The sequence below is a fragment of the Pituophis catenifer genome, unplaced genomic scaffold, assembly GCF_029215685.1.
Source record: "Pituophis catenifer annectens isolate HBS135680 unplaced genomic scaffold, rPitCat1.0.hap2 SCAF_3, whole genome shotgun sequence".
Lineage (NCBI taxonomy): Eukaryota > Metazoa > Chordata > Lepidosauria > Squamata > Colubridae > Pituophis > Pituophis catenifer.
In genome coordinates this window covers 10,644,473-10,666,455 of record NW_027256883.1, presented here as the reverse complement: position 1 = coordinate 10,666,455, position 21,983 = coordinate 10,644,473, and the positions used below count along the sequence as shown (strand labels likewise).

General features: G+C 41.6%; 1 protein-coding gene across 1 annotated transcript in view; it reads right to left on the bottom strand.

Annotated features, from left to right (window-relative positions):
• The window catches only part of ST3GAL1 (ST3 beta-galactoside alpha-2,3-sialyltransferase 1), a 122,983-nt gene extending 101,254 nt beyond the window's left edge, over positions 1-21,729 (bottom strand). Inside the window, exon 1 of the mRNA XM_070940317.1 lies at positions 21,593-21,729. The gene's annotated coding sequence lies outside the window, so the exon portion shown is untranslated. The remainder of the gene's footprint in view (positions 1-21,592) is intronic.
• Between the last annotated feature and the right edge of the window lie 254 nt (positions 21,730-21,983).

Genomic DNA, 21,983 nt, shown 5'->3' with positions numbered 1-21,983 from the left:
GGAGGTTCTGAAGGCCCTGGCTGAGTCTCTGCCTCTGGCACCACATCCTCTTCAGCCTCCTCACTGTCTGACGCGAGCGCCGGCTACGCAAGCTGCTGGCATGACACCACACCAGCCTCCTCGTCGTCGGGATCAACCAAAGATCCGTGCAGGCCACTGGTGGGCCACAACAGAGGGTTGCAGGAGGCCTTCACAGCCAGAAATGGAGCTCAGGAGCCTGTTTTTGCTGGTTGAGTGCTCGGGCTGCCACAGGCGTCCCCGACATGAGTGACATCGAGCAGGCCACACCCACTCTGGCCACACCCACACAAACCGAGGTCAAACACAACCCTGATGTGGCCCTCAATGAAATCGAGTTTGACACCCCTGATCTAAGTCCACATCACCATTTTCTGTCTTCCACATTCTTCTGCTTTTATTCTTAATAGGTTAAAGATGCTCACCTAAATCCCAGATAAGTGGCTTGCGTTTGGTGGCATTAAGAGTAGGAGACTGGCTCTTACATTGGTGTACGTTATGTATCAAATGGATAAGAAACTGAAGTAGAAGAATCACTGCTCTGCACTATTCAACCAACTTGGTCTGATTTTGAAAAGCTAAGCAGGGTTGGATATGGTTAGTATTAGGTTAAGAAATCCCAGGATTGTAAAGTAGATTGGGAAATCAATAAGATACAGTAGCCTTCCATCTGGATAGTTTTGGTGTGGCGGGGGGGAGGGGGGGCGGATTACTTCTGAACCTAAAATGTCCACCTGTATTTCACAGCTGAGATTTCTTGGTTATTTAGCTTCTTAAAAGCCCAAAACAATTGCCAAAGAGGCAGGGCAACTTCTGCTCAACAAAGCCAGACTGGACATATTAAAAAGAAAATGTTTGAAGAACATCACAGAAAATTGGGACAAGAAAAAGTGAGAGGTGGGTAAGAGGAGAGAAAAAGGTTGGCAGATGCCATTAAATATCAATAAGGGAGGATATTTGTAGCCCAGAGTTGAAATTAGGGGTCTTCTGATTGTTTTCTTGCAGATGTTTCATTACCCTAATTAGGTAACATCATCAATGCACTCAAGATGTTACCTAGTTTGGGTAATGAAACAGTGGTGAAATCTAAAATTTGTTACTACCGGTTCTGTGGGCGTGGCTTGGTGGGGGGGGGAGGGGTAATGTGACTGAGTGGGCGTGGCCATTTTTTTTTCACTTTTAAAAGCCTTTAAAAGCCTCTGCTGATCAGGCAACTCAGCTTAGATTGCCAGAGGCTTTTAAAAGAAAAAAAGCCTCTGCCGATCAGCTGGGATCATCAGAGGCTTTTAAAACCATTTTTTTCTATAACCTCTTCAGTGAAGAGGTTGTAGAAAAAATGCTTTTAAAAGCCTTTGGCGATCCCAGCTGAGCCGCATGATCATCTGAGGCTTTTTTTTCTTTTTACTTTTAAAAGCATTTTTCCAGCTGAAGAGGTTGTAGAAAAATGCTTTTAAATTTTTTTAAAAAAAGGCTCTGATGATTGCGTGGCTCAGCTGAGCATGGGGTGGGGGGAGGCAGGGATTTTTGCTACCGGTTCTCCGAACCACCCGCCTCCTTCACTACCGGTTTGGGCGATCCAGTCTGAACCGGGAGCATTTCACCCCTGTAATGAAACCATCTGCGAGAAAAAAACCAGGCTCAGAGGGCACCAAGGACCCCTCAGGAAAATATATCGGCAGTCATTAAGAGTAGGTTGGAAGGAAATGCTAGAAGTAGTAAGAATGACTCTAGAGGAAAAAGGTCAAGAGGCCATATATAGACTTGTCTTGAAGAAAACCTTGGGCACCTCTTGATATTTCCTCATCAATTCTAGCCCTTTTTGTGCAGAACTTATATTGCAGTAATTTATAAGCGGAAAAAAACCCCATAGTTTCTCTTCTTGTTAAGTCTAAAACAAGTCAGTCTTTTTAATAAGATGCCCAAAGGGATTCATTAAAAAGAAAAAAAGTGGCTAATTTTCCCGGGCACAGATAGGTAAGGGATCGACCGCTCTCTTTTATCTTTTTGGAAACTGCAGGTTTCTATGCTCAGTATAGAACAGAGAGTCAGCCTGGTTTTTCTGCCAGATAGAGATAGCAATCCACTCACCAGTTCGGAATTCCTTATCGCTTTTGGTAACCAGATAAAAGCTCAAATGGAAGTTCAGGCAAGTTTTAGCAGGCAAAACAAATGAAAATGAGAAGTGAGGTATGCATGGAAGCAAACACAGTCCCTCTGTTAAGGGAGATGATAAAATAATTAATGATAAACAAACAAACAAACAGAACTGGCACCTTTGGTCCCCTGGACTTCTAGAAGAAAGTGTTTTTTCAAGAAAGCTTTCAGTAACTGTTGCTTCCTCATTTTGCAATGGCTCAAAACATTTTAAACTTTGCCTTGTCTAATCTAGAGTTTGCTTACTGCTTAATGATTAAAAGAGGGTTTGCAAATATGACCTAGGCATCTGTTTACCCAGGAAAAAAAGGGGGGTTTTGAGAAGGAGAAGAGATCGATTTCCAAATGTCTTCAACACTATAGAAAAACTTTTCCGCATCTCTTATAGCAGAATTCTGCCATGCTGAAAGCAACATCAGCGCTTTGTATTCCTTCCGCGTGGAGGGGAATCTAGGAAGAGGTGTGTGTGTGTCTCTTGCTCTTTTACGTTTCTTTTTAACCACAGTTTAAAAGCAAAAAATGGCTTTTTATGGGATAAAATATTTTGTGAATAAATTTTTTTTTGTATTAAAAAAAAGAAAAAAGAAAAAAGAAAAACTCAAGTTCAATGGATATTTATGTAGGGTTATACTTCCCAAAAATTAAAGGCAAAGAGATAAGAGATATTAAAGATACAGGACTCTATCCAGTCATGCCAGTAAGACAGTTTTAGAATCACAGCTGGATCTCCTCCTATTCTCAACCTGTTGCAATTCCATTTTTATTTCTGGATGGGTAAAACGAGATAGCAATAGCATTTAGGCTTATATATTGCCCATAGTGCTTTTTTTATAAGTACTTTCTGGGCAATTTACAAGATAAAAGTATTATTTGGGTGTTGCCCCCAACAATAGTTTGAGCTCACAAGGAATTTTCCGAAAACAAACTGAGAAGCAAAACAGAAGCATGACGCTATTAAAATGGATTTAAACTTGCTCTGGACTAACCCCAACTTTTCACTGAATATAAAGAAGCCAAATATTTCAGTTCTGCACTTCCTCATTCCATGATTATTATCCCTGTGATGGAGGTGAATGTTGTTTTTTTTCTTTTTAAAAAAGCTAACCGGGGAAAAAAAGATTCCCAATCTATTCCCAATCCTGAGAGAGAGCTTTATAGAATGCAAAAATTGACAGGTAAGATTAAGTGTTGGGAACACAATTCCATCATCTCGGTTTCATTATAGAGCTGTGCACTTTTTTTTTTTTAAAGAATTTTGGAAGAAAAACTTTGAATTTAAAAGTATATTACTATTAGAATACAGGAGTTGCTTGGATACCAAACAAGGAGAATATTCCACAGCAAAGAAGATAGAAAGGAGAGAGGAGTAGAGGGTAGGAAGAGGAGAGGGAGGGAGGGAGAGGAATGGAAGAAAGGGAAAAGGAGAGGAAGGAAGAGTAGGGGATAGGAGTAGAAGAGAAGGTGAGAAGGGGGGAAAGAAGAGAGGAGTGGGGGAAAGGAAGGGGAAGTAGGATGAGGTGGGAGAGGAGGAAGGAGAAAGTAGGAGGAGAGGAGAGGAGGGAGTGAGGGAAGGGAAAGAGAAGAAGAAGGTTGTTGCGAAATGAGGGAAGAAACGGTAGAAGAGCAACTCCGAATGTAAATTAAAATGCCTTATTTTAATGCTTTCTTTAAGGAAAACATGTATATGTATGATTAATTATGTATAAGAAAATGTACATTTTATGTTATGTGTATAAGAAATAAAACTGAAAAACTTTTTTTTTAAAAAAAGTATATTAGCATTAATTAGTGGATTTTTTTTAAAAAAAGCAGGATGTCTTTTCCCTTCCTTCCCTGGTTTGTGTAGAAATCTGATATAAAATCGGTCTGGTTTAATGACTGGTAGGGATGGACTGAATTCATCTGGGTTCCATAACATTTCTCCCAAAACAATTTTGAGGCATCTCTGAGATATGATGCTTTTATGAAAATTATGAAAGCAGCGTTGTCCATTCTATGCAAGTCTGCTCTTTCTGTACCTCTGAATGACAACACAAAACACATACAAAAGGGGAGAAGCTTGAATCAAGAGGTATAGTCATCATTTGACACACACCCCATCCCCCTATTTGTTCATAGCCTTGTTTCATGGATTTCCATGACAAGGAAATTTATACATACATAAAAACAGAGTTGGAAGGGACCTTGGAGAGCTTCTAGTCCAACCTCCTGCTCAGGCAGGAGACCCTATACCAAGGATGTCAAACTCGAATTCATTGTGGGCCACATTTGCTACCAACAATTGCTACCAACCTGCCTTCCATTGAGGACCTGTGTACTGCACGAGTCAAAAAGAGGGCTGTGAAAATATCTACAGACCCCTTGCATCCTGGACATAAACCGTTTCAAATCCTACCCTCAAAACGACGCTATAGAGCACTGCACACTAGAACAAGTAGACACAAGAACAGGTTTTTCCCGAACGCCATGACACTGCTAAACAAATAATTCCCTCAACACTGTCAAACTATTAACTAAGTCTGCACTACTATTAATCTTCTCATTGTTCCTATCACCCATCTTCTTCCACTTATGACCGTATGACTGTAATTTTATTGTTTGTATCCTTACGATTTATATTGATATTGTTTCCTCATTGCACATTTGTACCCTATGACTATCATTGTACCTTATGATTCTTGATGAATGTTATCTTTTCTTTTGTGTACACTGAGAGTGTATGCATCAAGACAAATTCCTTGTGTGTCCAATCACACTTGGCCAATAAAAATTTCTATTCTATTCTATTCACATCAAGGTTGTGTTTGACTTTGAGGGGCTGGGGTGGGCGTGGCCAGCTTGACGTCACTCGTGCCGGGGGTGGCCTGAGCGCTCTGCCAGCGAAAACGGTTTCCTGAGCTCCGTTTTCAGCTGCGACGGCCTCCTGCAACCCTCTACCAGCTAAAACAGAGCTCGGGAGGGCTGCATTTTCATTGGGAGAGGCACTGTGGGCCAGTCCTTTGCTGTTTCCAGGGTGGCCCTATGGGCCAGATCTAAGCACCCTGTAGGCTGGATGCAGGGAGTTTGACACCTCTTGTGCATGGGCTTTTAATGTTTTAAAAATGTTTTTATAATGTTTTTAAATAATTTTTCTATGTTCATTGTTTGCATTATTTTTGCTGTGAGCCGCCCAGAGTCCCTTGGGAGTTGGGCGGCATAGAAATGTGATAAATTAAATTAAGATGTAAAAGTTGTTGAATCAACGGAAAATGTGGAAATACCCCCACCCTGCTCACCTTTCACCAATTTTCAATCCAGCTCCTGTGACACTGACCAACTGCTAAAAAGGCTATTTCCTTTCACTTCAAAAGAGGGTTTTGTTTTTTTTTACATACGCAAATCAAAGAATCTAAAAAAGGAAGCAGAACTTCTGCTTTTCAGAGTTGTTTAGAAATACAGTAATAGAAATTCAACTGGAATTGAATCAACCAATTCAGTTGAATCTACTTAAAGTTTTTCAGCAACTTTGGCAACTTTAAGATGGGTGGACTTCCAAGGTTGCTGAGGATGAGAAATACTGTCCTAAGGCAATGTTTCTCAACCGTGGAAAAATTAAGGCATCTGGACCTCAACTCCCAGAATTCCCCATCCAGTTTAAAGAGTCAACATATTGCCCCCAACAACATGGGTCCTCGTTTTACCGACTTCCCAATGATGGAAGGCTAAGTCAACCTTGAATCTGACAGGATCGAACTCCTGGCAGCGAGCAGTGAATTAGCCTGCAAAACTGCATTCTAACCACTGCGTCACCACGGCTCCTAATGATAAAGAGCCGAGGTGGCGCAGTTGTTAGAGTGCTGTACTGCAGCTACTTCAGCTGACTGCTAGTACCCTATTTGTACCCTATGACTATCATTAAGTGTTGTACCTTATGATTCTTGATGAACGTATCTTTTCATCTGTACACTGAGAGCATATGCACCAAGACAAATTCCTTGTGTGTCCAATCACACTTGGCCAATAAAGAATTCTATTCTATGCCATGCTATGCTATGCTATGCTATGCCATGCTATGCTATTCTATTCTAGTATGATTCGATTGCTTATTTGTACCCCATGACTATCATTAAGTGTTGTACCTTATGATTCTTGATGAATCTATCTTTTCTTTTATGTACACTGAGAGCATATGCACCAAGACAAATTCCTTGTGTGTCCAATCACACTTGGCCAATAAAAAATTCTATTCTATTCTATTCTATTCTATTCTATTCTATTCTATTCTATTCTATTCTATTCTATTCTATTCTATTCTATTCAGCAGAGGATTGGGCTAGAAGACTTCCAAGATCCTTTCCAACTCTGTTATTCTGTTATTCTTAAACTTCATTCCCTTTGGGATATAGAGCACAGACATGAAAGACATACCTTCACATTACACATTCATTATATACATATATAAAATTATTCTTCCAATATAAGAACAACACACATTATATTGCTGTTTGCTGTGGATTATGATAACACTATTTATTTTGGCTAGAACTATTCATTCTAGGCTTGGCTGAGTATCTTTATAGGAAAGGTTGTTTTGACTATTCTAGGCACACTAGCAAATCATTTCCCTGCTAGAACAAAAGAATTCGAAAGCTTTACATTACTAAGGCAATGAAGTGCACTTTACTTAAGATTAAGTGCCACCTCCCCCTGAGGTTTTCACTAGTGGGAGCCACTGTTGCTTTTCAAAAGTGCCGTAATTTCTAAACAATAAGTTAATGTGATATTTCTTTCTTTAGGAAGCTTTTTAATTTTATTTTATACCCATGTGACCAAGTCTCTTGAAATAGAAACAAAGTTTAATGTGTACAAAAGCACCATAATTCTGAATGTTCCTCTTTTAGTTTTAAAGTAAGAATGAACACAAATATTTCGGTGATGCTAAAAGTTGTCTTCTGCAGAACTCATTAGAATCAAAAGGCCCTAAATTTCCTTTTTCTCTAAAGAGGAAGCTTCTCTTGAAAGTATCTATTTTAATTAATATACAGTGAATTCACTTTGATGTTTTGCATATAGAGCAGTAATTTTATCGGTGCAGCCCAAGATTACAATTGAAGTGAATTTTCCATTGAAAACATCTCATTCCCCAAAAACTTAAAGAGTTTGCTCGGAGGAAAAATGCATTGTGATTGCTCTATAAATGCAGAATTTGAAATCAAGGATATTGTGAGTTTACAATTTTTCTTTCAAATCATGGAAATATCTAAAAATGCTACATCAAGGAGGTCTGCAATCTTGTATCAGAAGCTGTGATGGCACAGGTGTAATGATGTCAGAGTTGAGAAGGAAGTATATAGAAAATCCACTGGTGATTCTCCTTGTAAAAGAAGAAGAATACTGCATTCTAACCACTACACCAGGAGAATGCAATATTGCAGCTAACTCTGCCCATTGTCAGGAGTTCGATCTTGACCGGCTCAAGGTTGACTCAACCTTCCATCCTTGTGAGTTTGGTAAAATGAGGACACAGGTTGTTAGGGACAATATGCTGACTCTGTAAACTGCTTAGAGAGGGCTATAAAGCACTGTGCAGCGGTACATATATATATATTTTCTGAGGGTAACAGTAACAGAGTTGGAAGGCACCTTGGAGGTCACCTAGTCCAACCCCCTGCTCCCGCAGACCTGTACTAGGGATTCGAACCGCGAACTGCCAACCTTTCTGATCAACTAGCTCAGTGTCTTAGCCACTGAGCCACTTAAACTGTAGCATTTGCATCTAAGATAAATTCCTCACTAGGATTCTTTAGAACAAGCCCTTCAGAGCTCACCCCTAGTCATCAACATAACATTGTGCCAAACTCTCAAAAAACATTGAAAAAATATTATTGCAATGGCTATCATTGGTGCCAGCAGGGAGTGGGGTTTGCTAGCACTAATGATGTTACCTAGTTTGGATAATCAACCATTGTGCCTAACTCTCGAAAACATTGTAAAAATATTAAAATGTGGCTACACATCAATATATATTATGCATTAGGATAAATGAAGCATTTCGATTCTTGGAAAGGATTCTAAAATAGAATGAAAAGGGAAATGGATGATTTACGATATTCTTGAATCCCAGAAAGTTCATAATTTGGTTAAAAAAATATACAGAGGTTTGTTACTAGAATGAAGACTTTAAAAATGAATCATTTTGAATGAAAAAAAAAAGTAAAATAAAAAATTATTTTATGTGAAAATCAATTATTATTTCCTAATTGGAGACAGGGACCTATATTACATTAATAGTATAGAATTATAACATTTGAAAAAAAGGATCTATCTACCTACCTATCTACCTACCCACCCATCTTATATAGCTGTCCATCTCACAAAAAATTACAGAGCGATAATAACTTTATTGTCATTGTACGTGTATAAACAGTATACAACGAAATTCACTTAACATCCAAAGACCAGGTCCAACACACATAGCAATCCCCAAACACACTCCCACCCACCACAAATTCCCCACCCCTAAACCATCCATATAACTGACCAAATAATGCTGTCCAACAGCTCACTGATGGTGGCCCTTTAGTTCACTGTTGAGTGCAATTAGTTGTTGATGTATGATTAACAAGTAATTATACATCATTATAATTAACAAGTAACAAGTAATTAGTGCAATTAGCAATAAACTGACTTTGTATAAATATACAAAAGTATGAAGGCTATTGCTTAACGCATTGTAAACCACCCTGAGTCTCCGGAGAAGGGCAGCATATAAATCAAATTAAAAAAAAAATTAGAGCTCTGGGATAAAAACTATTTAGACAACGTGTGGTCCAAGTTTTAATTGTTCTGTATCTTCTGCCAGAAGGCAAGAGTCCAAAAAGATTGTAAGCAGGATGGGAAGAGTCTCTGAGATGTGCAACAAAACTAAAAACAATGGAAAAAACCCCATAAAACCGCAATCACTATTAATTCTAATAAAAACACCGAAAAATCTAAAAAAAAGCCACACAAATGAAGAAGTAACAGATGACTTGTATTTCCTGAGCGGTATGCGGTATGTGATTCCAAATACCTTGAGTATACAGTCTCTAAAACCTTTCTGAAAATTGCTTCCAATTTGCAACTGTTTTAACGTGACATAAGGTAAAAAATATCAAATATACAGCAAGTTCTCATCTTGATACCACTTGATCAAATCTAAAATAACATTTAAATATAATCAAATTTGGCTTTTATCCTACCCCACCTGTTTGTTAATCTCACTTTGCATACATTTCTGGGACACACTCAGATTTTGGTGCTTGTTGGAAGCCAAGATTTCATCTTCTTTTTTACTATGTACCAAACCTTCACATAAATATCTGTCTTGTTCTTAGAAGGAATAAGAAATGATCCATTTTGGCATCTGCTCTTCAAACTACAACCTTCAGCTTTTGGCAACTTCTGTTTTCCACACTTTCTCATTTAATGTTACTCATTCTGTATACTTTCCATGGTTGTATTTTTAGCCTGGTTGCATGAAATAAAAGTGAGAATATACCAAGAGAAGTCAGCAAAAGAACATGCTGTATCTAGAGTATATGCAGAACACACAAGGATTAGAAGAAATAGATGCTGTTTGGAGGCAATGTCCAAACTCAGGGAAATACAACTATATTAAATGTTACTACTCTGGTTTAATCCATAACAGAAATTCTGCAATTTATCAAATCTCAGAGGAAAAAAGGAAAAAAATCTTAAAAGTCTGGGTGTCAAATACTGGAAAATCAGGAGATTCAAACAGTTCAAATGAGTATAAAGATTTATAGTAAGCTTGAGCTCTCTCTACAAGAATCTGACCAACTAACAGTCAAGGGAAATGAGCGGGAGATAAGAAAGGCATTCAGGTTGGGCTGGACTCTTATAGGCACAAAGAGACTTGAGACTTATGACATGTTTGACCCCTCTCTTGGGATCAGCCTGGTCATCTCCTACACTGGGTGACTCAGTCAATGGTGTTTTTGCTTCATTTATCTCTCACTTATTTTATTTTATTTTATTATTTTATTTTATGACATTGGTTTGATTGGATCTTAGGGAAGACAGCTCCCATAGGTAAATACAGATAGTCCTCAATTTACAACCTTACAACCAATTTTGAGATGAAGGAATTTAGGAATTAAAAAGAGCGCTGGCCCAAAATCACCCAGTTGGCCTTCATGCCTATAAGAGTTCATGGTATCTTGGCTTTACAGTCCAGCACCTTCACCATTACACCAAACTTTCCTTTTTATCTATAAGAAGTCCATTTAAAAAAACTCCATGCATTTATATATTCATTCATTCATCCCCCAAGCAAAATTTGGGATAAGACCCTTGACAATTCAATTTCAAATGGAATTTTATTTCTATTTTCCACCTTCCTTCCTCCATGACTGCATGCCAGAAGTCAAACATATCCATTTAAAGAAAGTAATTCTCAGACAGAGCGGGTGGAAGAAAAGCTGAGCCAAAACAATGACACATTTTTCAGCTTTTCAAAAATGTATAATTAAGTACTTTCACCCTGTAAAATATTAAACTGGGAAGAGAACTACATCACTGCATATACTTCCAGCAAGAATGGTGTGCGCATGAGTCATTCAAATGTTTTTAGTAGAGAAGTACTTTTTCAAAAGACATGTTTCATATCACATAAACTTCTGTAAAGGAGTAAAGAACAGATTCAGGTAAAGAACAGATTCAGGTAAAATAAAGGGGAGGGGAATTAATTTTCTAAGGACATTTTCTAACAGTGGAATTACTGCCCCAGAGTTTGCTGGACTCTTAACAACATTCATTGCCAAATTCTAGCAGGTAAGAAGCAAACTTTAAAGACAGAAAGAATAGCTAATACAGTTAGTCCTCGATTTATGATTACAATTGAGCCCAACATTTTTATTGCTACACGAGACAATTGTTAAATGAATTTTGCCCCATTTTACAACTTTTCCTGCCACATTTGTTAAGGGAATCACAGCAGTTATTAAGTTAGTCACACATTTGCTAAGTGACTCTGGCTTCCCCAGTGACTTTGTTTTGTCAGAAGGTCGCAAAATGGGATCACATGATCCCAGAATACTACAACCTTCATAAAGATGAATCAGTTGCCAAGCGGCCAAATTTTGATCACATGACCGTGGGGATGCTTGCAACAGTCGTAAGTGTGAAAAAGAATCATAAGCCACTTTTTTCAGTGCCGTTGTGACTTTGAATGGTCACTAAGCAAATGGTTGTAACTTGAGGACTACCTGTATTTTGGAACTATGACGATGGATGGTCAATGAGAATGACTATGCTGTTCTGACCTAGGCTCCCCTAAAAAGCAAGAAGCAGAGTCTTGGTCCCAGCAAAACCTCTTTTATTTACACGACTGCGAATTCCGTTTGTTCACAGTCAGCAAGGCCTGTCCAAACAGTTCTTCAAAGGAATATTTATCAACACAGACCTTATCTCACTTGGCAAGCTGCCAGGTTCCAAACACAGTACAAGTCAAAACTTGGCACAGAGTCTCTGAGAGTCACAGAACAAACAAATTGTTTCCTGCAAAAGCCCCCTCCCCATTCGCTCCTCTTTTGTTTCCTATGGGAGGGGCCAATCATCTCCAAGGTGTGGCTTTACTCCCAAATCGACCCTGCTTTCCTAGTTGTTCTTGTCTTCTGGCAGCTCTGCGCATGTGTATACTGGGAACTGGCTCCAGCTGTTCCTCTGCCTCACTGCTGTCTAGCTCCCTCTCTGCCTCAGACACAGAGCCCTCGTCTGAGCTTTCCCCAGCCCCCAGGACTGGCCCATGTTCCTCCCCAACCTCTACACTGTACGACTCTGCTGCCAGCTCTGCTGGCCGCTGGCTGACCACAACATATGCTTCCTGAATATGGAGGCATTGAGAATTGTTTTCTTGGCACTAATATGGACATGGCTGTACACTGTCTTTTCCATCCACTGCCAATTTGCATTCTTGGAGGAAGAGCCCTACCAAAACAATGGTCAGATAAGAGGGATTTGAACCTGGGTCAAGAAAACAATTTGAAAAAATGTCTCAAGTCTTTCCCAGTTCACACACAGATAAAAAGCAAAGAAGAAGCACATTTAGACCTGCAAAAGTCTGATATTATAGAGGTTTCAATATAAGGAATCCTGATCTATATGGCATTGGTTTCTTAAACAAGTCTAGCTTGAAGAAACATCTGGTGATCTTTCTTCATCATGTGTATGGAGATTCTCAATCATCCAGGTCATGGTTGTCCCAAAGGTGCCTTCCCCCCCCCCAAAAAAAAGGCAACTGGACTCCTTTTTTTCCTTTGAAAACATTTCGCTTCCCATCCAAGAAGCTTCTTCAGTTCTAATGAACTGGTGGGAAATAGAAGGATTTGCAAAGATCTGCAAAGGATTTGCAAAGAATATAAATCATCACCAATTAGTTTGAACTGAAGAAGCTTCTTGGATGAAAAGTGAGACTTTTCAAAGAAAAAAAAACGTAGAAAGTCCACTTGTCTTTTAAAGGAAAAATAAAGCACCTTTGAGGTTTTCTTCAGTATGTTTCAGGAGCCAAGATATAATAAATCCATTTCCTTTTCTTTAGAGCCATGTTAAAACTGAATAAGAATAGAGTAAGAATAAAATACAGTAGTGTGTATTTCAATATACATATTTGAAAGCTGTGAATTTAATTTAATGGGGAAAGAGGTGAAGGGGAATTCAGCCTTCTTTAAAAAAAAAAACACCTCAAACCTTGCTTTGGAACGTAAAGTGAAATTAAATGTTTAGCTCTTGAAGGCAGAGAGGGGGGAAAAAAGTTTGATTACATAATCCTACAATAACCTTCAAGGCCTGGAAGCAGAGTTTTCTAGAAAGGGATTATTTTAATCTCTTTTTAAAGCCAACCTCATGATTTTTGGGGTTGTGGGAAGCAAGCCCACAGAATAATTGGAAACTTCAGGGTTTTTTTCCATGGAAGAAATTTCTAAGCACAGACTCCTTCCCTCCCCCTACTTGCTAGCTTCCAAATGCCAGTCACAATCTGAAGGAAGCACTCAATTCTTTGGATAGGGAATCCACTTAACATGATTACAATCAACTTCAGCTTCTTATTTCTTTCCCCTGGATCTGCAATGTATTTTATTTGCACCTTACATGGTTGAAGTTACCCAAACTATACTATAAAAACCTATTTGACTATTTCTCTGGGCCCTCCAATATCTATACCCAATCTGACTATTCCTTGGGTTGTCTTAGGAAGGCTATGCCAGTATAGCTGTCATTTTGGGAAAAGACTATCCCTTCCCTTATGGCAATCAGAAAATTTGAGATATGCCCACTGGTAAAAAAGGTGGGGAATCTCCGAGTAAGGACTGAGGCAATAATTGCAACAGAAGAGAGTAATTCTAGCTCAGGGCTGAACTGTGGGATCCTTGGGGCTCTCTTGCAGTCCTTTCATTACTGAATTTATCAATGAAAGGTTTTCAAGGAAACAGCCAAGCTCAGATAGTGCCAAGGACCCCAGTAATTGTATTATGCCAAGATCAAAGAGGCTTTTAGTTGGGTCCTCCATAATTTTTAAAAGCCTGGAAAGGGGTGCAGAGAAGAGGAATTTGAAGAACCATTGCTTTATTTTTTTATTTTTATATTTTTTATTTGATTTATATGCCGCCCTTCTCCGGAGACTCAGGGCGGCTTACAATGCGCTAAGCAATAAGCAATAGCCTTCATCCTTTTGTATATTTATACAAAGTCATCTTATTGCCCCCACAACTGGGTCCTCAATTTACCTACCTTAGAAAGGATGGAAGGCTGAGTCAACCTTGAGCCTGGCGAGATTCGAACCTGCAGTAATTGCAGGCAGCTTTAGAACCATGATGGCGAACCTATGGCGGTGGCACGCAGAGCCCTCTCTGTGGTCTTTGGATTTCCAGTGCTCCAGTGTACACATGCATGTGTGCATTCTGGTTTGGGCACTCAGTGCCGAAAAGGTTCGCCATCAGGCCAACTGCTTGGCACAGGAAGAGGCTGTAACTCTTTATCCATACTCTGCAGTTTTATCCAGAATGAGCTGCTTAAACCTTCAGTTTGGTCTCTACTTGATCTGAGTTGACTGTTTTGAGTTCCCAGGGTAAGGAATGGGAAAGATTCGAAGGCCTGATCTGGATTCTTAATTAAAGCATATTTTTCATAAAGGAGAGTTTGGGGGATGCCTACCTGAGGAATTAAGCGGTTTTCCAAATCATTTCAACTTGTCAGGTCTTGACTAAAGACCAACCAAACTCATAATTTTAAGCCTCCAGCAATCCAGTCAGGGTGTTGTACTTAATTTATTGGGCTTTAGATGCTGTGAAGTCAAGCTGAGTTCATTCTTTCCCAGCCTGTTTCCCACAGAAGATGGTGAAATTAATGGGATAGGCATCAAATTAAGTGAAATCAGAACTTTAAAAGGTGCTCTCAACACATGAAGAATTTTTTTGGAAGCCTTTTCTATCATAACCTAAAACCAAAGATACAGCACTGGGCTCATGCAACACTATATATTTAATTTACAGAATGCTGTGGCAACATAATCCACAATATTAGTGCTTGATGTGACGGTCAGAAATAGGAAATAATTACTGGTCTCCTACAACCACAATCTCCCTCTTTTTAGCCTAACCTAGCATGTTATAAAAACTCAGAAACTTTGTTTCATGAAATTGATGAAGCTGTTACATTTTCTGCTGTTGCATCTTCAGAGGGGGGGGGGGGTCTTTAATAAACCACATAGATGACTTACTTTGGTGGTGGATTCAACCCATCACTTTCTATGAATCTATGAATATTGGCAGCAGGAAGTTAAGAATCTGAAGCATTGAAAAACAAGGGGCCTCAATGACTCTCGAAAGAGTGCTAATGGCCAGATAATTGCAAGGAATATAAATTCTCCCATCCTCCACCATTCAGTCAGAGCTGAAGAAGCTTCTTGGATGAGAAGTGAAACTTACTCAAAGAAAAAACAAAGTCCAGTTGCCTTTTGAAAAAGTACCTTTGGGACAACCATAACTTGAATGACTGAGAATTTCCATTGACATTTAACTGAAACACTGAAATTCATGCCCCTCCTTCTCTCCCTGTGCTTTTGTTCTGCACACTCATTGTTAAGGAAAGAAAAGGAACAGGATTGCAGCAACACAGAATGAAACAGGCATGCAATGTTTCAAATCTATAGGGAAGGAAGGAAGGAAGGAAGGAAGGAAGGAAGGAAGGAAGGAAGGAAGGAAGGAAGGAAGGAAGGAAGGAAAACAATTTATGAGAATAATGTTTGCATCTCTGCAGGTTTTATAACATGCATGCAACATTTCAAACCTGAAGGAAGGAAGGAAGGAAGGAAGGAAGGTACAGTTTATGAGAACAATGTTTGCATCTCTGCAGGTTTTATGACATGCATGCAACGTTTCAAACCTATAGGAAGGAAGGAAGGAAGGAAGGAAGGAAGGAAGGAAGGAAGGAAGGAAGGAAGGAAGGAAGGAAGGAAGGAAAACAGTTTATGAGGCCTACGTCTGCATCTCTGCAGGTTGTATGACAATTAAGTAACACTTGATACATGACAGGAAACACACTGGAGAGCACTGGAAAGCCCAAATGTATTGAAAGAATTGCCCAGCATGTGTTCCTAGTAAAGTAGCAGTGAACTTAGCTATCAAATGCTAGAGCCAGGCACTGTACCCGCCTCCTGTCAAAAGAAACAGAACAACCAATCTATACCGTGCTCACCAGCAAGGAAAACCTGTGGTGACAAACCCCTCTGCCAATTTTTTGTGAGAGGAAAGAGATGCTGGTCGACCATATAGAGAACCTGAGAGGCCCCTTTATTAATTTATCAGCAGCTCCAAATGCTGAGAAGACCATCTGTTCAGAGACGGACCGGAGCCCAATCTGTCAGCAATTTCTAATCTTAATTGCTGAATTAGATGAGTCTAAACTGGAGCAAATTGGTTACTGTCATACATGTGTATGACTGTCTGTTGAAACCTGACATCCTCTATTTTTTGTTTTGAAAGTTATTCGGCCCAAAATATTCCTGAAATGTGTGCACAACTAGACACTTAAAAAATCTTTCTTAAAAAGAACTAACCAAAAACTAACCTTAATTCATGATAGTATTGTTGAATGTATTTTAATCCACTAATAAATGCTATTTACCAGTAAGCATATTCTAATTAAAAGTTTGCATTCTATAAGAAACTTGGAATTTCAGACTATGCTGCTATAATTTAAAGCAGACAGAAGTTTTCCCTAACTAGAGCTCTTTGATTTTTTTTTTTGCTCCTCAGACAATCTGCTATCGACCTGTACTTTTTAAAACATAACAGATAATTTGCATTTTTCATTGCAAACCTTAAGTTTGTACTCATGCCTACACCATAAATGTATCTATTCACTACTATGCACCAGCTGCTAAGATATATATAGACTATGCCAGAAAAATCATTATCTATAATCAGAGGCATGCAAAGGGTGATTGTAACATAGGGCAGCATTTTCAACCTAGATCTTGTTCAGATAAGTTGGATTTAAATTCCATGTGTCTCTGCCAGTATAGTTATTGCCAATTCTTTCAGTGGAATGTGGAAAGTTACTATAATTATACTTAGAAGATATGCTAGTGGTTGAAACACACAGATAATCAAACATCTTGCCAGGAAACCATCAAGACCTAGAACTAAGGAGAAATTTCTTGACAGTTAGAACAGTTAATCAGTGAAATGAGTTGCCTCTAAAAATTATGGGTGCTCCAACACGTGAGGTTCTTAAGAAAAGATTGGACAGCTATTTGTCTGAAATGGTTTAGGGTCTCCCACTTGTGCAGGGGGTTGGACTAGAAGACCTCCAAGGTCCCTTCCAATTCTGCTATTCTATTAAGACAGTGTGAGTTATTCTGTCCTCTCATCTCTATTTTATTCTTACTAGAGCTTAGATTTGATAGATTAGATCAGTTTTTCTCAACCTTGGCAACTTTAAGAAGTGTGGACGTCAACTCCCAGAATTCTGGAATTCTCCCAGCTTGTTCCAGAATTCTGGATTTCTCCCAGCTTGCTGGGAGGAGTTTTTAAATCCATATCTCTTAAAGTTGCCAAGATTGAGCAACACTGGATTAGACTAAGAAAGTAAACTCTTCATCCAAAATAGTTAGTGAAAACAAGAGATCTATGGAATGATCCCAACTTTTCTTTGCAACAATGAATTTTTCAACACAGATAAAACAGCTATCTTAGGAAACATGCACCATTGCTCAGCATACAGTACAAAACCCTGTTATTAATTTTTTTTTATCTTTTCCATGATCAAGGCATTCTTTTCTTTGTAATATATGATAGATAGTAGACATTCCAATAAACTAGCTGTTGAGCTCTGGAGAAGAATAAACTAATCTTCTACTTTAAATTTAGTTCTTTTACAGGGTCGCCACAGAGATGACCAATTTCCCTTGCATGCTTACAGGTATATAGGTATTTCTCTCTGATCGTTATTCTTAGCAACGCATCTTGAAAGGTGTATATTTAATTTTAAAAAAATCTACTGGGCTAAGAATAACTTTCCCGGTTGCTTGTTTGGTTTGGTTGCTGAATTAATCTATCTCCAGTTCATGCAATAAATTGCACCATGTTTTTAACACGAGAGTTGAGTATCCCATGTGTATGCTAAGGAAAGGGAAAAAGGGACCAAGCTTTAGCGTGCTAAAGTAAAGGTTCCCCTCGCACATATGTGCTAGTCATTCCCGACTCTAGGGGGCAGTACTCATCTCCATTTTCCCAGCACTGTCTGAAGACTCTCCGTGGTCATGTGGCCAGCATGACTCAATGCCAAAGGTGCACGGAACGCTGTTACCTTCCCACCAAAGGTGGTCCCTATTTTTCTACTTGCATTTTTTACGTGCTTTCGAACTGCTAGGTTGGCAGAAGCTGGGACAAGGAACGGGAGCTCACCCCGTTATGTGGCGCTAGAGATTCGAACGACCAAACTGCCAACCTTTCTGATCAACAAGCTCAGCATCTTAGCCACTGAGCCACCATGTCTACATGCTACATTTAGGCAAACTACTGTATATTTTTAATTGGCCTAGTAGTTAAGAGGAAAAGCTACTACAGACTTTCTGCGGGGCAAATTCTCACTTGCAAGTCAGTTCTGGAGGAAGTTACCCTCTTCCCTTGGGAACAGATTTTGAATTTCTTTTTTTTAAAAGAAAAAACTTGTAATTAAAAAAAAAACACTGTTGCATATTTATACAATGTATAGATACAAAACTTTCTGTTGTTGTTGGCTTTGGTTCAAGAGCTTCCCGCTAGAAACTCACTCTCGAAAGCCAACTGTCATGGGTTGAGACTTTATTATTATTTTTTTTTCATTTCCTCTCAACACTCATATCCAATCAGGGCAAGATTCAAAAAAACAAAACAAGCAGTTGCTTAGCAAGTTAAAAGAGTTCTGCTTCCCTTTTGCTCTTGACTAAACTGATATACAGACCAGATGTTTCATAGTTAAGCCTCATGCTAAGCATTGGCTCAATTTCTTAGTGCATTAAACCAGAGTTATCTGATTTAAGGTACAATTTGCCCAACCAGCATAGCGCACCGAACAAGCCTTGTTGCTGTTTAATATGAATGAGAACCAGCTAGTCTGCAGTCCTCAACCCAGTTAACTAGGAAGCAAGGATAACCAAACCCAGAAATCTACTGACAGTCCTTGACTTATGACCACAATTGAGCCCCAAAATTCTCTTGCTAAGCAAGACAGTTGTTGAGTTTTGCCTCATTTTACAACCTGTCTTGCCACAGTTGTTCAGTGAACCATTGCAGTTGTTAAATTAGTAACACAGTTAAATGAATCTGACTTCCCCATTGACTTGGCTTGTCAGAAGGTCACAAAAAGTGATCACATGACTCCAGAACCCTGCAACCCGTCATAAATACATGGCAGTTGCCAAGCATAGTCATGTAATTTTTTTTCAGGGTTATTGTAACTTCAGTCACTAAATCAGTGGTGGGTTGCCCCCGGTTCACACCGGTTCCATAGAACCGGTAGTAAAACCGGCGGGGGGCTCCGCCCACCGACCCCGATGTCATCAGAATGCTTCTGTGCATGCGCAGAAGAGCGCGCGCAGCCCCCTTGCAAACCGGTAGTAAAGGTAAGTAGAACCCACCTCTGCACCAAATGAATGAAGTTGAAGACTACCTGTGTTGTGCAAATCTACTTTTGAGTAAACGCATGGTGGAGATGTCCCTGTTCTAGAAGTACTGAGATCACAAAGTCCACATATGTCAGACGTGTGTGTGTGTTGAGGTGCACATTCCGGGTTTTGTAAACTATTCCTGGACACCAAGTCGGAAAAAGAACAACCACAAATACTTTGCATTTTACTTGCTATAATTAAAACCTGCATGCAACTTTTCAGCAGAGCTTCCAAGGCCGTTTGCAAATATAACACCCCTAAAACAAAAAAAAAGTACAAATATGCTTTTTAAAGACCAACATCCTTTAATCCATGCTGCTCTGAGCTGGGGTGAGGCACTCTCAAGGTAACAAGGCTCGCCTCTTCCCAGTCCCATCATTCAGACTTCCAATACAGGTAGTCCTCGATTTACGGCCACAACTGAGCCCAAAATTTATGTCGCTAAGTGAGACAACGGTTAATTTTTACAACCATTCTGGCCACCGTGGTTAAGTGAATCACTGCAGCTTAACGCGGTTGTTAAGTGAATCCGGCTTCCCCATTGACTTTGCCCGTCGCCAAAGAGGATCACACGGCCCCAGGACAACACCGCCACCGTCATAAATACGAGTCAGTTGCCAAGTGTCTGGACTTTGGATCAGGTCACGCATGGGGATGCTTAACAGATTAACAGAGTTGGAAGGGACCTTGTAGGTCATCTAGTCCAACCCGCTCAGGAGACCCTACAGTGCCTACACCACTTGTGACAGATGGCAGTCCAGTCCAGTCCAGTCACTTCTTGAAAGCTTCCAGTGATGAAGCTCCCACAACTTCTGAAAAACGGTCATAAATCGGCTTTCCCTCCCTACAGAGCCGCTGTAACTTCGAACGGTCACTAAACGAACCGGTGGTAAGTTCGAGGACTACCTGGTCTTAGATCTACGAAGCCATTTTTATTATCCTTAATTCGAAGGGCAGCAGGAGGTTCGACCTGCCGATCGTCGGAATGCCGGGTTTACCCACCCAAGAGCCTCCGGAGACCCAAACGAGAGAGCGGGCAGAGCTTTAAAAACAGGCGGCGGGGCACGTGGCGAGGCGCCGTTTCTTCAGGTTCGAAAAAAAGGGGGCCGCCTCGCCTTCTTTTCTCCCCCCCACCCTTTCGGCGACCCCGGACCGCCTCGGCTCCCGCCGCTCCCTTTCGCTCTGCAAGCCTCACCTGCCCGGTTCGTAACCCGGGAGGGCTTCCCCACCCACCACCCCGTAACTCTCTCGACACAACCACACACAACAACCACAACACACACACACACACGAGTTCGGTCTCTTGTCAGGCGGCGGCTGAGGAAACGCACCGCTCCCTTTTGAGCCAGGCAGGACCCAAAAAAGGCGCGGGAGCCAGAAAGTCCGGCGGCGCAGCTTCTCCGGCCAGCAATTCTCCTCAGGCCAGTTCTCCTCAGGTCGCCCGAATGGCCTCCACACGTTCAACGGTCCGGCCGCTAACACGCTTCCCTCCCGCCCCCTTGAAGCTGCCTCCCCCCGCCCCCCCCGGCTGTGGTTCGTCCATCCCGGCCCGAAAGTTGGAGAATTCTCCTTCTTCTTCGCCACCCCGAGCCCGGAGGCGCCTCGCGCTGCTTCCACACGTTCAAGCCTTTGCGGCCAAAGCGGGGAGCCACACAACTCGCGCTCGTTTCTCCCCCCCCCCCAACCCCGCAAGGCAGGCGCTTCCCCTCCGCCGCCTCGAGGCTTGCAGTTCCCACGACGCCTTCTTTCCTCCGCTGGCTGACTCCCTTGAAGCGCCCGTTCGCCCTCCCAGCCGCCCGCGCCGCGGAGCCTTCGACCCTTTCCTTCCCTCCTCCCCCCCCGCACGGCACCGTTCCCACGTTCGAGTTGGCGACACGCGGGTCAGAGAGAGAGAGAGAGAGAGGCTTCGCCAACAACCCGGGCGTTCCCTATCTGCCCTCTTTGCCCGCCCTCTCCGGACCGGGTTAATCTCCGGTGGACTGGCTCCCGCTTCGCCACAGAACCGCGTTTCTCTCTCTCACAGCCCCTGAGGGAACCCCCCGCCTGGGAAAGGGCAGCCTTGGCTGAGGCGGCGCGACAACCCGGTCGCCTCTCCCGCGGTCGCGCCCCCTCTCACCCTTCAGCCCGTCCCTTCCCGAAGCGGGAGAAGCTCCTTGCTGAGAAAGCGGAGCTGTGGGGCGCGTTACGCCGCCGAGCAGGCAGGCAGGCAGGCAAGCCCGCTCAACTCACCGCCTCCGCCTCCAGGAAGCTCGCCCGCCTCCGCCGCCTTTGTCCTTCCCGAAGTGGCCTCCGCCTCTGCCCCTGCTTCGCGGGTCCAAGCCAGCCGCGGGGACCTCCTTTTTGGCTCCGGGCGGCGCCGGCACAGCCCCTTCGCCGCCGCCGCCGCCTCCTCCTCCTCTCCTCCACCTCCTCCCCGCAAGCGCGCCGGACTGCCTGCCAGCCTGCCTTCCCTAATATAGTGCTCCCTCCCCGACAAAAGCCACGTGGATGCGAGCTAGCGAGCGCAAAAACTGGCTCCTGAGGGGCGCAGCGGGCGGATCTGAAGGGGGGTCTCTGGGGCCGAGCTGGCTCGGTCGGGCTCTCTGGGATCGCGCGTGTCTTTGTGTGTATGTGTGTCTCT